The following is a 13,953-nucleotide window of genomic DNA, read 5'->3' on the forward strand; positions in this document are numbered from 1 at the left end:
AAAGCAATGCGCACTTGCCCAACCGCAGCACTTGAAGTCATGCTGAAGCTCATACCGCTGCATCTTATCAAACAGGCAGCTTAACATACTATGAAAAGTTACTATTGGGAGCTTACAACTTCTGGTTTTGCAACTTGGAATCGATAATAAGACATCTCGTAGGCATATTGATAAATAGTACAAACAACTTTTGTTTTAGTTTTATACGCTTACTCAACAATAATATTTTTATTATCTAACTAGCACACTGTCATATCAATATGACACCAACATCTAAAAAAGGACTAGTTGATCCACAAAGCATTCAAATATTCGAATCTAAAAATTCGCCAAAAAATACTAATGGAGTCTCGTGACGACAAATCGCTTCCATAATGATATTTTAAAGTCTTAACACTATATAAAAAAAATTGTTTAATGTCATACCACCCTCGTTTAATTATTTTGGCTTTATCATAAAAACTTCCTCTTGCTATTTTTGGAATAGAATTTAATGATAAAAAGGAAGGTTTCTATTCTTTCAGCACCACTTAGCTACAAGTAATCATCACAAGTTCGAGAATGGAGCACTTTGATATGAATAACAATAGTCAAGGGTTATGTAAAAGCTTTTAGCTATCACTACTATATATAAAACTACTACACTACTACATATAAAACCAATTAACCTTCAATGAATCCAAAAATAGCAACTCTGTCATGTTCAGAACGCAATTATAAATGATAATTCACAGGGTGTGTCATTGAAATGTTACTCAAAGTGAAAATATTATTTTGTTATTAATTGGTACATGTATTTGTATATATATATATACATGTGTATAAACTGAAACATACATACATATACATATATACAAATGTACATAAGTTAGAAATGCTGTCATGATTTTATGTGTTTCGTTGGTCTACGTGATCAAGACAAGCATCAACTGCCGACGTAACTGTCGTTAGCTCACATATTGAAAGATAAATGATAACAATTGCTATTTATAAAATAGTGTATTTTCAATACAAACAAAAATTAATATACATAAGTAATTCCAGAAGCTCCGTCTATTTACTATGTTATTTTGCCTCGTTCGCTGTTATGTTATGATAGTTTAATGGTTTTGATGGATTTGAATTCGACTGCACGCAGAGAAAAATCAGTTAAAATAATATATATGTATATATAATATATAAGAATGCTAGTATGCGCAAAATTGTTTGAGAATATGAGAAAGTACTATATTTGCTTTATTTGAGCACTAATCGTGAGAGATGTGTGTTCTCATATTTACTTACTTATTTTCCCTATGGAATTGAATTAATACAATTTGACAGCGGCCATGTTAAAGAAATACGTGACTTCGTCTGCATTATTGGTAGCCTCGTGTATATTGATTTAGTGTTTGCTTCAGCGGAAGTATTATATAAACAATTCAATATACTTAGAATATATCCAATCATCATGCACGTGGCGTATACGTAACTCAAAATGTGATGTACCATATTTAGTTTAATTATTCTTATTATTAACTTTTTGGATTATCTGCCTTCCTTCGACGAAGGCACTACTAAGTATGAGGCTTTTTCAAAGACTATCGTAAATTTTGTATTACTTATGAAAGTGTTTGTTAAAATATTGAATATAATCATCTCCAGTTACATTGCACTTCGACCAGAGCTTATTCCAACTCTCAAAACTCTTAAGAAAGTAATATTTTATGATCTTGTTTAGCTGCATCTTCAATGCAGAATTTATCTCTTCAATTGTAGCGTAGTCTTTTCACGAGCCTCTTAAATTTTGGGAGGAAAAAAATCACAGAAATTAGGTGTAGGGATTATGGTGGCTGCGGCACCACTAATGCTTTGTTTTGGCCAAATATTCGCTCAGAAGCAACGAGGCGTAAGCAGGGGCGTTATCATAGTGCAAATGGCAAACAAGCGACATCTTCTTGACCCTCTGTACACATGTTGTAACATTGATTTACCTTGCTTTTGTCCAAGTGATTCATCACATGCCACAGTCAGTCAACACTCTAAAAAAACCAAAAATCCAACAAAAACTGTTCAAGCCCTTAAATACCGAATTCTTATGCCCCAATACCTATAGCTGACTTTTTACCGGAAATATTGGTCAAAGTTTTAGATTTATAATTGAAATTCAGAGAGAAGCCTTTGCGGATAGTAGTAAGGTTGTGTGGTACAAATGGGTTGAATCGGGTCAATACCTCCCTTATCTCCAATATATATATTATATATACATAATATAGAGATTTTCGACTTTATACAGTATTATATCGGCCAAAATGTGAATTATCTTCATAAAATTAAGAGCGCGTGTTTTTCTTAAAATTTGTGCTTAGAATAAACAAAATCTGGTGAAAAATCACCTTGGACCCCATATAACTAACAACCTCATTTACCTGCAGTTGCTTCCCTGACTTTAATCCTTACAAGTTCCAATAGTTTGATATTTTCTATTATACGCGAGCTTTGCTCTGCTTACTTGTTTTTATTTAACTATTACGTTTTGCACTTCGTTAAAATTTCATGGCGGTATGTAGGTACGTATGTGCGCAGTAGATGCTTATGCCATATGCACGCGATTAAATAATTTATTGCAGTTGTGAGTTAAAAACTTCATGTGCGTGCAATGTAAATGCAGTGAAATAAATAACACTAATTTCGCTCGATAATCTATGGCGATGTATGAAAAAGTCGATTTTATACGCGATGTGAAATTTTACACAAATGTTACGTATACGCCCCAACGTTCCGTTGTTGTTCACACCTAAGGTATGTAGAGACCTGCTGGGACAAGGTATCATTATTATAGTGAGGAAAAAGGGCAGAAAGAAGCAAGTGAAGGTAGATTAAAATCATTAGTTATGTTTATAGTAGTTTATGGTAGTAGGGTGTGGCAAGTTGAAAGTATACCTATACTATATTTTTAAAAATATATATAGCAAAAACAAGTGTGAATAAAGATTTAAAACGTTTTGGCAAAAGTTAGCCAATCAGATTATTAACAATTTATTATTATTTTTACATTAGTTGCATTACGTGAACGTATGTTTTAGAACTAATGCTAACTTTTGAAAACTCTAATAAGATTTCCTAAACCAAGTTCTACGATTTCAGTGTTTCTTAAGATTTAAAAACACTTTCTTTTCTATCTTTCTACTTCAATGTGTCACTCAAAAATTTCAAAACTTCGACTGCACCCTTTCTTGTTGTTATTGTGACAGAAAACAAATAACATTGAACGTTGCAATACTACAATACTATATATTCGTTCGAAACTGGCGGAATTATTATAAATATATTGCTTTTGCTGAGAAAAATTGCTGGAGATATATTTCTCCCGGTTAGTTAAGCACCAAAATTGGTTAGATGATTCAAAAAATATAGTTTTTAATTCCATAAATTGTTTGAAGAACTATTTAGAATATGTTCGCAAATTTTAAATGAAAATTTTCAACTCGTTCTGTTCATATAAACTATGTATTAAGGGAGTAGATCTCCTTCAGTTTTCAATCGAATACTGTTTTCCCGGAACATCGGACAGCGCACTTGTGTAATAATATTTTCGAATTAATTGGAAACAGTGTACAAGCTTCAAACCCTCAGCTTCTTCTTAGCTGCATCGCTTGCATTTGCATATTTCTCTTAAAAGCTTGCGGGTAGAAGGCTAAATAAATGAGAACTGAGTTCTTGGAAAACCTCAAAGCTTCAATGTAATCACAAGACAAAAGACAAGAGCAACGTAAATTAAAAGGAATTTAGCTGAATCTCTGCTTGAAAACATATAAAGCAAGGTAAATAAGACACCAATATAGCCACCCTCCACCAAATACTGCAGTAGTTGCCCGTACACTGGCTATAGCTACCTGAAAATGATGCGCTCCTTGATGCACGTAATTCTCAAAGCATAATATCAGCATAAGTAACTGTATAAAATTATCAGTTATTAGAAGTGGAAGTTGCGCAATGCAGCTCAGCTGACGAGGTACCGTATAACGAAGTCCGCAGAGCGGTTTAGGATGATGAGGGAGAAGAAAAACTATGAATATAATCTTTACTAAGATATATGTACATATATATATATATAAATATCTCAGATAAAGCAGAATTTGTAAGCGATGCACATTTTCCAGCACGTCAGCTGATCTAAGGAAATAGTCGCAGATAAGTTACCGTTACAAATTGCAGTACTTTACACAAAGCTGTAGAATATTGAAGGGTATCATTTACAAATACCGCCACACACACACACCCACATTACTGCAATAAATGTGAGCACAAAAGAAATTTGTTGCAAATTAATATTTAGACAATCTCAATACAGTTTAATATTGCAGCGAATAGTAGCTGTTGACCTCATTCCGGACAACAAAAGGCACGTGCCGCACTCGCCTCGTTGCGAGCGTCACGTGCTGCCGACTGCTGTGATTGCTGGCGTACTCGGTTGAGGTATTAGTGGCCAAAATCACTTTTTAGCGCTAAATAAAGCTTCGTGGCTTTGCTTTTGTTGTTGTTAGCTTTGTGGTACATCGGTCCGGTAGACAGTTTGAGCCCAGCAAGTCGGTCGTGCGGCAAGTGAGTCAACAAGTTAACTCGGCTGGTAGTTGTTGTTGTCGTAAGCATTTGCAAATGCACTTGTGTGCACTATCTGTTCTGCTACTTGGCTGCTTTTATGTACCTTTTGCTTTCATCTTGCTATCATTCGCTCTTACAGTGTCTTATAGTGGCACTAAAAAGTGTTGCACCATGCATTATCTATGTGGCACATGCTGTGCATTTACGTTGAAAACCTATCACTTGAACACGTTTCACTTTGTCATCTGCTGCGCTAACAAACCACTCGTTTATTTTATTATTCCTTGTTGCAACGGTGGGGTGACTCGTGTATATAATCAGTTGATCTGGGCGTAGGTGGCGACTTCGGCCCTTTTATGTGAGTGTGTGTACGGTTGCACTGCATTGCATTTTTTCGCTGGTTGTTTTTCTTTTATTTTTATATTTTTTTGTTGAATAATGATAACTGAGCTTTTCACGTAATTCCAGCTTATGCTTGGGTGTTATGTTACGATTTAACGTGAAATGCTGTTCAGAGTTCGTCATATACATATACATATCTATGGGTATTTTCATATTTTATTACACAAAAAATAGGATGAAATTTTTTTTAAACTAGCTGAACTAAATAATAAATTCTGTACAGGCAACATTTTACCTGTGATACTTACGTATCACAAGCCGTCGTTAAAAGTCGTGACACCTATGCATAAGTCCTATATTTTAAATTAAGTAGGAGGAAATGCAAAATGTTGTGTAAGCTTAGAATATTAAACATACAACATATGGTACATATATGTCATAAGAGAAAAAAAGTTTGCACAACTCGAAGAGTAGGTAGTAAATTACTTGTAGACGGCTTATAAGTTGAGCCGTATCTTAATTAATAAGTTTGATTATGTTTTTCTTTCAACATGTTGCTACAAAATGTAAGAGTTTTGTCCAAGAAAAGATTGTACGTATGTATCACCTTAAACATATCGTGATAGATGAAGAGTTGTAACTAGAAAGCGAAGAAATACTAAAAGGTTACTACTCGTATAGGATCTATAACTATATTCGTGCGATTTGCCAAGAGACGGATTAACTCTATTACTATTCAATTGTTCCAGTTTTTCGAAGATGTATTTGGAAGCTTCTGCCTTTGCGCATGCTTCTTTGTATATCATATATCGCTTAGATTATGTCAATTGGATCACAGTAGTAGTACAAGTATATTAAGAGAGCGATCCATTACAACAACTCTACATACAAAATAATATTATATGTGAAACTTGGAAACTATTGAAATCAACGGCAGAACCCAATATGACTGGTGCCAAAGTAATACTCTGTATACGCTTTTGAAACCAGGTGAAATCATAATGGAGAACGCTATCGAGAAGAGCTCATTACATTCAAGCGCCGCAGTTCTTTTCGGATGGTGCCCTGCAATTTCCAGCAAATGAGGAAATTTTTTAGCTGCACATGCTCAATGCTTTGAGTAATATTATGGTACTATATTTCAAAATCAAATAATTTAACTCTACAACACCTGTAGAATATTGTCCTAAATTTTCAAGTTGATCTGAGTAATAGTTCCGGATATATAGTCTTGAGAACTTGTGCGCTCGTGGCTACATAGGTAGATTAAGAGCGGCGTCTACGAAAACTGCGTTTTTGAAGTCGGTTGGCAAGATTTCTCCAGAACTACTCAACTGATCTGCTTTACATTGTGCACAGATATTTCATACACAATTTTTAAAGACCTTCACGAAGGCTTTTTTTCTAATACAACAATTTGAGAAAAAAAATATGTCGCGCAATTTTCTCTGAAATTTTAATTTTTTGTAAAAATGTCTGTTAAAAATCCAATTTTCAGATTGTTTTGCTTTGTTCAAGTTCTAAGTTAAAGTTTTAACTACAATATGTATTTTTTCACTTTAGGATCCTTTAAAGAATCGTCATGCAAATGCGGGTGCATCTTTTTTTCGAGGAATCACCAGAAATGGCGTAGCAATGGCCGAGCTTAAAATATTTTATTCCAAAAATTTTAGAATTTCTTTGTTAATAGTTTATGCTTATAAACAGTAAAAATTTCTTATAAAATACTAGAGGACCCGCTTAGGTTTTACAATGGCTGATACATAGATAGTATTACTAATATCATCTATATGATTTCTATTAGTTAGATTATAAATATTAGTTAAGGAATAATCGCATTTTTGATGAAGCAACAAAAATGAATCAAAAAGTATTTCGTGCGTTAAGAAAGAATTGGTTTTTGGGGTAAAAATACTATTGAATTTGGGCTGTGCATCAGTGAAATCAATCGAGTCCAATCGATTGTCAGCCTAGTGGACTGCATATTAAGAAACGGTTCTCAAGCGTGGAAAGACAAAAAAATCGGCTGGCAAGGTTATGGCATCAGTCTTTTGGGATGCCCGTGGTATATTATTCATCGAATGATAAATGAGTCAGTTTTAATTCATTGCATTGTGTATTTGATTGCGGTTCTATTCTACCATTCCCAATATTTAGCAATTTTATTATTTTTCAGGAAGGATCAGTTTGAAATTTTACGCATATACATATGTATTCATCGTTCCCATTTAAATATTGCATTGCACTGTACAATGCTTCGAAAAGATTTCTGTACATCTCAAATTTTTTATCAACACTTCAGTTATGCCGCTATTTTTTTTATGCCAGACCTTTTGCAATTTTAAATTGCCTTTCAAGATACCCCCTCCAATAGTTAGCAGGTATGAAAAAAATGTTATAGCTACCCATAGATGTATTGAATCACCCAATTTATTACTTAAGAACGAACAACTCTGTCCACAATATAAAAACTTGATCCACAGATGTCGCCCTTTACTTTGGCATCGTTTTCTTTAAAGCTCGTTTACGCTAATTTAAGGTTTTAATATTGGATACTGCGATGGTAGCGCCATCTATCGGTCAAAGATTCCAAAATTAACAATTGATTAAAAATGAAAAAATAACTTAAAAAACATTTTCCAGTGGACCAAATTGTAAATCTAAACCATTCTCGAATCTCCTTGAACATACACACAAAATTTCATCAAAATCGGTCCATCCGTTTAGGAGCAGTTCAAATGCAAACACATGGTCAGAAGATTTATGTATATAAAGATTTAACTTATTATATGAGAAAAATGTTTAAAAAATGTAGTAGTAGTAGAGCTTATTTTGTTTAATTTATTCATGTAAGAAGTTCAATACTCTCAGAATATATTCCTTTAGCTTAAGATAATAACAAATAGAGTTTATCCACCTTTGAGAGTTAGAGTTTAGTGCATAGAGTTCATACCTTTCAACGAGTTATCAGCTAAAAAAATCATTGAGCGAAACCTTTTCGGCCAGACCAGATTTGTCTTGGTAATCTTCATGTTCATGTATCTAGTGTGGAATGAATTGATCGGCAACATGATAGTACGGAGATTTATTAAGCTTTTGCTTTTAAATAATATTTATGTACTTCGCTTCTGAGAGCAGCTTGTCTTAACTTATAAATCCATTGTTGTCAGAAACGCATATTAAAATATTTCTTAAATTTTGTTCTCCGTTTTTCCATAATATCAAGCCGCACATTTCAAACAATATAATATTCCAAATATGCCAGTAATGACCGTTAAGGCCACTGGCACGTTCTCACCAACATTTATTGCTCATGGATTCTTGTATGGCGCACATATCGTTTATGGAGCGACATTTTTGCAAGCAAATTAAATAAACATGGAAGAAATGTACAAATGTGTGTGTGTATATTAACTCCATAGAGAAGTTGAACACTTGTGCGAAATGGGCACAAGTGACAGCAGCAATGGACAATCACTTAAAGCACTATATTTGTACAAGAAGTGTTTGCTTGCACCAGCTCCTTGGAGTGAAGCGAAGAAACGGCTTATATACACATGTAAGTGTGCGTGCGTGCGTGCGTGCGTGTTGGTGTGGTCAACGTCCAGCTCGTGTGAGCGCACTTGCAGCTGCAATTTTTGCGCATTTCGTAGTTCATATTTTCGCATTGTTTGCATCATTTATTGCGATTCAGTTGAAATGAATGGAAAAATGGTCAGCAAATGAGAGCAGCTGCGGCGAGTTGCAGGCGTATGGGTGCGGCCAACAAAGCGGGTATTAATAAAGGGCGCACAAAAGCGGATAGTAGGCAGTATATAAGAAATAATTTGTGTATGTGTGTGCGTGAGCTGTAAATATGCACGCCTTTGTATGTGTGAGTGGGCAGGCATATAGTTTACCATCGTTTGCGTGGAAGCGTGCATGTGTGTGTGTATAGCAGGATGTTAAAGGCTATGAAATTTAATATTATTTAATGCCTGCCATTGAAATGGCAAAGAAAAGCAAAATAATTGCCACAATGAAGGCAAGGAAGTAAAGCAAGAAATTGCGTGACACTTGTGTGTATGTATGTGTGTGAGGCATAGAATAGAATGTGGCACTCGTATATTCGAGCACATTGATGATATGCGTGTGTGTCTGTGTCACATTGTCGTGCGGCGCTCGGCTTGGCCTGTGGCTTCATTTGTCTTTCATATGAATTTCCAAGCATTCTTCTTCTCACATTATTTGTTGTTATTGTTGTTGTGCACTCAAGCCACTCGAGCAGTAATTCATTTGCCATTCCCATCCACACACACACCCTCACACTCTCTCGAACACGCACACTTAAGCACACTGCCCTGTTAATTTTCATTCATAGTGATGGGCGCTTAAGCAACACATAACGGTACATATGTTTGTGGATCTGTTATTGCTGAATGGCATGACTGGCCATTTCATTATCATATGTTTGCCATTAAAATGGCCAAATGAGATGAAATGCTAAAGGATTGTGCGGACACCACTTCAAGCTCACCAACACTTATGCGTGCGTTTACATGCGAAAACATATGTTCACGCACACACGCACACGTATACAATTGTACTTTACACCAAAATACATTTAAATGCGCACATCCACACACACTTGCGCTTGACCGACACGCTCTTCATTTGCTCATGTCCGTGCAAATTTAAAATATGCAACCATTAAATTAAATTGCCAAACACACACACGCACATACACACACATCCACGCTAAGTGTTGTATGCGTATGTAAATGATGGCAATTCGACAAAGAGTCGGTCAATTGCCTCAGAAATAGGGACCATTTATGCATAGCAATCAGCTGCTCAAATGGCTGACGGTGGGTTAAGTGCGCATGCGCAAAGCATTAAATGCATAAATTGCCTGCTGTACTTACCTTAGTAACTCGATATGACTTTTGGTGTTGCCAACCATACGCGTATGCAATGTTTTGCTTCTTTTGGCGATTTCAAAATGATTGTGCTGTTTTTGTTTGCCTCTAGCCGGTGCTGCAAGTAGGGAAAAGGTTCACAAAAAAAAAATTATTGTAATTCACTAAAAGCATACGAAAGTGTTATTAATTATTTATGAGCCATAATGTATTCACTTTATTATGCATATCAATGTGCATGCAAGAGAATGGTGCGTTGCATGCTCTAAAAATTCTTAATGCTCGCATTTACTTACAATTTAAATATTTACGATTGGGTTGCGAAGGCAATTCGTAGGGAGCGGTCACTTTCATTTCGTAATGTGTCTTGACAAATATAAATATTTGCGCTACAGAATATGAATACTTTTGTCATAAACTGTTTGAGATTGAATACATTTGTTGGGCTTATCTTTTCCGTAAGCCAATAAATGAAATTTAAGTCTTTGCAGAAATTGGAATATTTGTCAAATTTATATTCATCTTTTTTGTTGTGTGAATGGAAAAATGTTTTTGATGCAATATGAAGCTTAATAATTTGAAAATTTCAGTATCTGTGAAACACTAGCATATTGACGACATTGTGTTGAAACTGTAAAATAACGTTTTTTGTATCCAAAATTTACTTATGTATGTACATACGAATGGTGAATAATGTATCGCTAGCTGCTCAAATCTTCCATACGCAATAAAAATGATTTAAAATCTTGATTAAATATTTTGAAAGACAATTAACGTTTATAGGTTGTGGAAAGGTTTGTATGGTGCAAAAAAGCACCCGGAAATTGTAAAAAAATGAAAAATATTTAATTATTCATCAACATTTATATCCATTCCGACGATTGTTGATTTGGTTACATTTCAAACTCATAAACACATGTCTCATCGTCAGTTCTCATTCTCTCCATAAATGTGGATTCGGAATTCAAACGATGAAACATGCTCAAATAGACTTGATTAGGATACGCTTTTTGGAAAACATTCAGCTTTATCAGCCCGGGTGGGCAAGAACGTGTTTCATACCCAAATTTTTCACCAAAATCGTTCGAAAGAGCTCGCGAGACATGTCGAGCTTTCTTACTACCTCTCCATCGCTTTCCTGACAAGCATTATATACCCTTAACTTTTTTAATATTTTCATCAGTTGAAAAGGTCGAAGGTCGAGGCATGACTTCAACTATCTTTCGATCATCTCTGAAGGTTTTGAACCCCTCATAGGTTTGTGTTTTGAAAAAATAACCGTAAGCCTTCTCCAACATTCACAATGTTTCCGCAAACGAAATTTGGTTAGAATTACAAAATTTTAGACAAATTCTTTGATCGATGTAAAAATCGCAACGCACTACTGCGGTGTACCGACTTAAGCAGGTGCTGGAAACAAACTGGTTGACAGATCGCCCTCATATTATATTTGGCATAGTAAATAAAGACGGTTTTGTTTTCATTTCGATAATTTATCAAAAAAAAGGCGTTAAACTTATTAAAGAAATAATGAGAAGGATGCTGCGATAGATACCAAAACAACAATACTTACTAGATGACCATTACATCCACCGTGCGATACAGTGATAACCACTGAGGCGTCATTTAGCAACCCAGTTTATTTGAAGGAAAATTAGATTATTTCACCCTTACTGCGCACGACAGTAATTTTGTCTCAAACGCCTAAAGCCTGGGTATTCGCCTACATATTATTAACATATCACATACTAACCAAATAATTTCACGGTTTCATTCCACATGGAGAAAAGTCAGAGGATGTTCGAAAAGCCTGATATTATTTAATATATAAGGAGACTTGGTACAATTTTAGCCCAATGTTATCCATTTATCCGCAAAGATACACTGTTACGAGTATGAATAAAATACACTCTCCTTTTCATTGAGATAAATCACACAGAGGTATGTATATGGGGCTCCCGATTCAACGCATTTTTGTTACACAGAATTACCATTATTAGGAAAAGATTCTCTTTCAATTTCAGTTGTATATCTCAAACATTGACCGATCAAAAGTGAACTTTAGATGCTAAGGCCACATGTTTGGCCATTTGAAACATTTTATTTGGATTTGCATTTGCCTTCTCAGTCAAAGTTATTCCCGTTGGATTTCAAGGCTGACGTTGTTGATGGTGTTAATGCTCATTCTAAGATGGACGAAATTATCTACGACTTCGAAGTTTTGACTCTCAGCACTGATGTGGGAGTCAAGTCGCGAGTGCGATGACTATTAGTTTGATGACAGAAGATATTTCGTCCTGCCCTCGTCTTACTTCGCTTATTCATTGACTGTAATGACAAAATTCAATCGGAATACTTATTGAATAATAGGAATTCGTAAGATAAATGCATCTCTTCTTTTGAATTTATTCTAACGACCTTCGCTTATAACACATTATTCTTCAATTTCTTTACTAACAATTGAACTCCTTGTAATAATTAAAATAATGAAATTCAAGTTTCTTTTTCTTTGCTGCTGTCTCCTAATTCAATTAACATTTTTAACCAATGCGAAGCGACAGCGACAATTTCAGGCGTGTTGTGGGTGCAAGGTCCCACATATATTTATCAGGTATCCGATATTGAACCATTCCAAATGCCAGGAATTTCTACAAGTTAGCAACGTTTATTGAGTGTATCTGTAAAGCAGTATTACGATTCAAAATTTTTGTCCAGGTCTACTATTTTTTCGCATCCTAATGTAGGCAAAAGTAAGATGCACCAACACTGTCTGCGCTTATTTTAGCAGACTCTCAAAGTTGCTGGGAGAGTTATGCACTTAATCAGTTATTCTATAAAACTTATATTTATGGACTCTCCAACATGTTAGCCCTAATTATTTTCCATTATAGTAATATATTAGAGAGTAATATTTAATAATGCTTCAAAATTTCTTGTTTCTGTAGTCGATGACCTAAAAGTCTTTCCTCTTTCTCTGTATTTGTAAAATATTCAAATTTTTTCCTTATAAAAACATACAGAATTCAATTTAAGCCGCATTTTTTCATGAAAAAAAAAAAAACAAATAGCTTCTCATCAACTTTCTGACTTTGAAGTGGATACTCGAGAATCTTAAAAATTAACTAATTTAATTGGAGTAATTAGTAATTATAATATAAAAACTTTAGCGCAAAGTAATCAATAAATCCTTATTTACTTTTTGCTTGGCACTCGTCAACAGTTTAAACATAGATCCTTGCCTATCTCAATAAGTAGCCTCACCCGCCGACCTTACCCACAGTCAAATTACGCTAATTGCTTTGGAAGTTAAATTTGCTATTTACTGAGCTGTCTAGAGTGGCCTACGGAGGTAGTAAGCCTGTTCCGTTGGTATCTTTATGTATTTGCGGCTCCAGAAAAACTCACAGCGCACACACGCACACTCGTTAGCGACATACCCTTGACGGCGATATTATTTTTTAATTATCACAGCTAATTTGTTGGCAGCGCACAACCGCCCCCTGGTTCACTAGCGTTCCGTGGCGAAAACTTTTTCAAGGCGAATTTAATTCACGCTCTCCTGTTGCACGCCGCTACGCCACACAAACACACGCACACACCAAAATTGTCACAAGGCTTCGCCGAAAATTTCGCACAGAAAAAATTTTCACGAACTCAACGAAATTTCTTGCGAACGAATTTCGATTTTTCCCACGTATTTCTCCCGCTTCGCCATTTCAACTGTTGAGGTTGACGAAGGAAGCGCAAACGTTCTAAATTTCAAAGAGGAAGTCGCAAAAAAAATGTCATTAATTTTGTTTCAACCGCCCACTGTGTTTCGCTTAGTTGTTGCCCAATTCCGCGTGTGTGTGTGTGTTTGTGGTTGAAAAGTTACACAGCGCGGCGTTTTTGTTTTTGCTGCTCCTGCTGTGCCCCGCTTTTAATTGTGCTTTTGTTGTTGTTTTACACATTAATCCGCATATTTAACTCTGCCACAACAGCGTTTTTGTCTGTTGCCCAGCTTCCGGTTTCATGCCGCTACACAAGCTGCTCACAGACTCCGAATCCGTTAGTATTTTATCAAAATTCCTCTGTCGGCGCAAAACTCCGTTACTCATAAATTTCACATCACTTTCGTTGTATGTATGTA

At 35.3% G+C, this 13,953-nt stretch overlaps 1 protein-coding gene across 4 annotated transcripts in view; it reads right to left on the reverse strand.

Moving 5' to 3' along the window:
- LOC105222359 (zwei Ig domain protein zig-8) overlaps positions 1-13,953 on the reverse strand; it is a 282,802-nt gene that overhangs the window by 115,147 nt on the left and 153,702 nt on the right. For all 4 annotated transcript variants that reach the window (XM_049451727.1, XM_049451728.1, XM_049451726.1 and 1 more), the window contains exon 4: positions 9,831-9,942. The gene's annotated coding sequence lies outside the window, so the exon portion shown is untranslated. The remainder of the gene's footprint in view (positions 1-9,830; positions 9,943-13,953) is intronic.

The sequence above is a fragment of the Bactrocera dorsalis genome, chromosome 3 (assembly GCF_023373825.1).
Source record: "Bactrocera dorsalis isolate Fly_Bdor chromosome 3, ASM2337382v1, whole genome shotgun sequence".
NCBI lineage: Eukaryota > Metazoa > Arthropoda > Insecta > Diptera > Tephritidae > Bactrocera > Bactrocera dorsalis.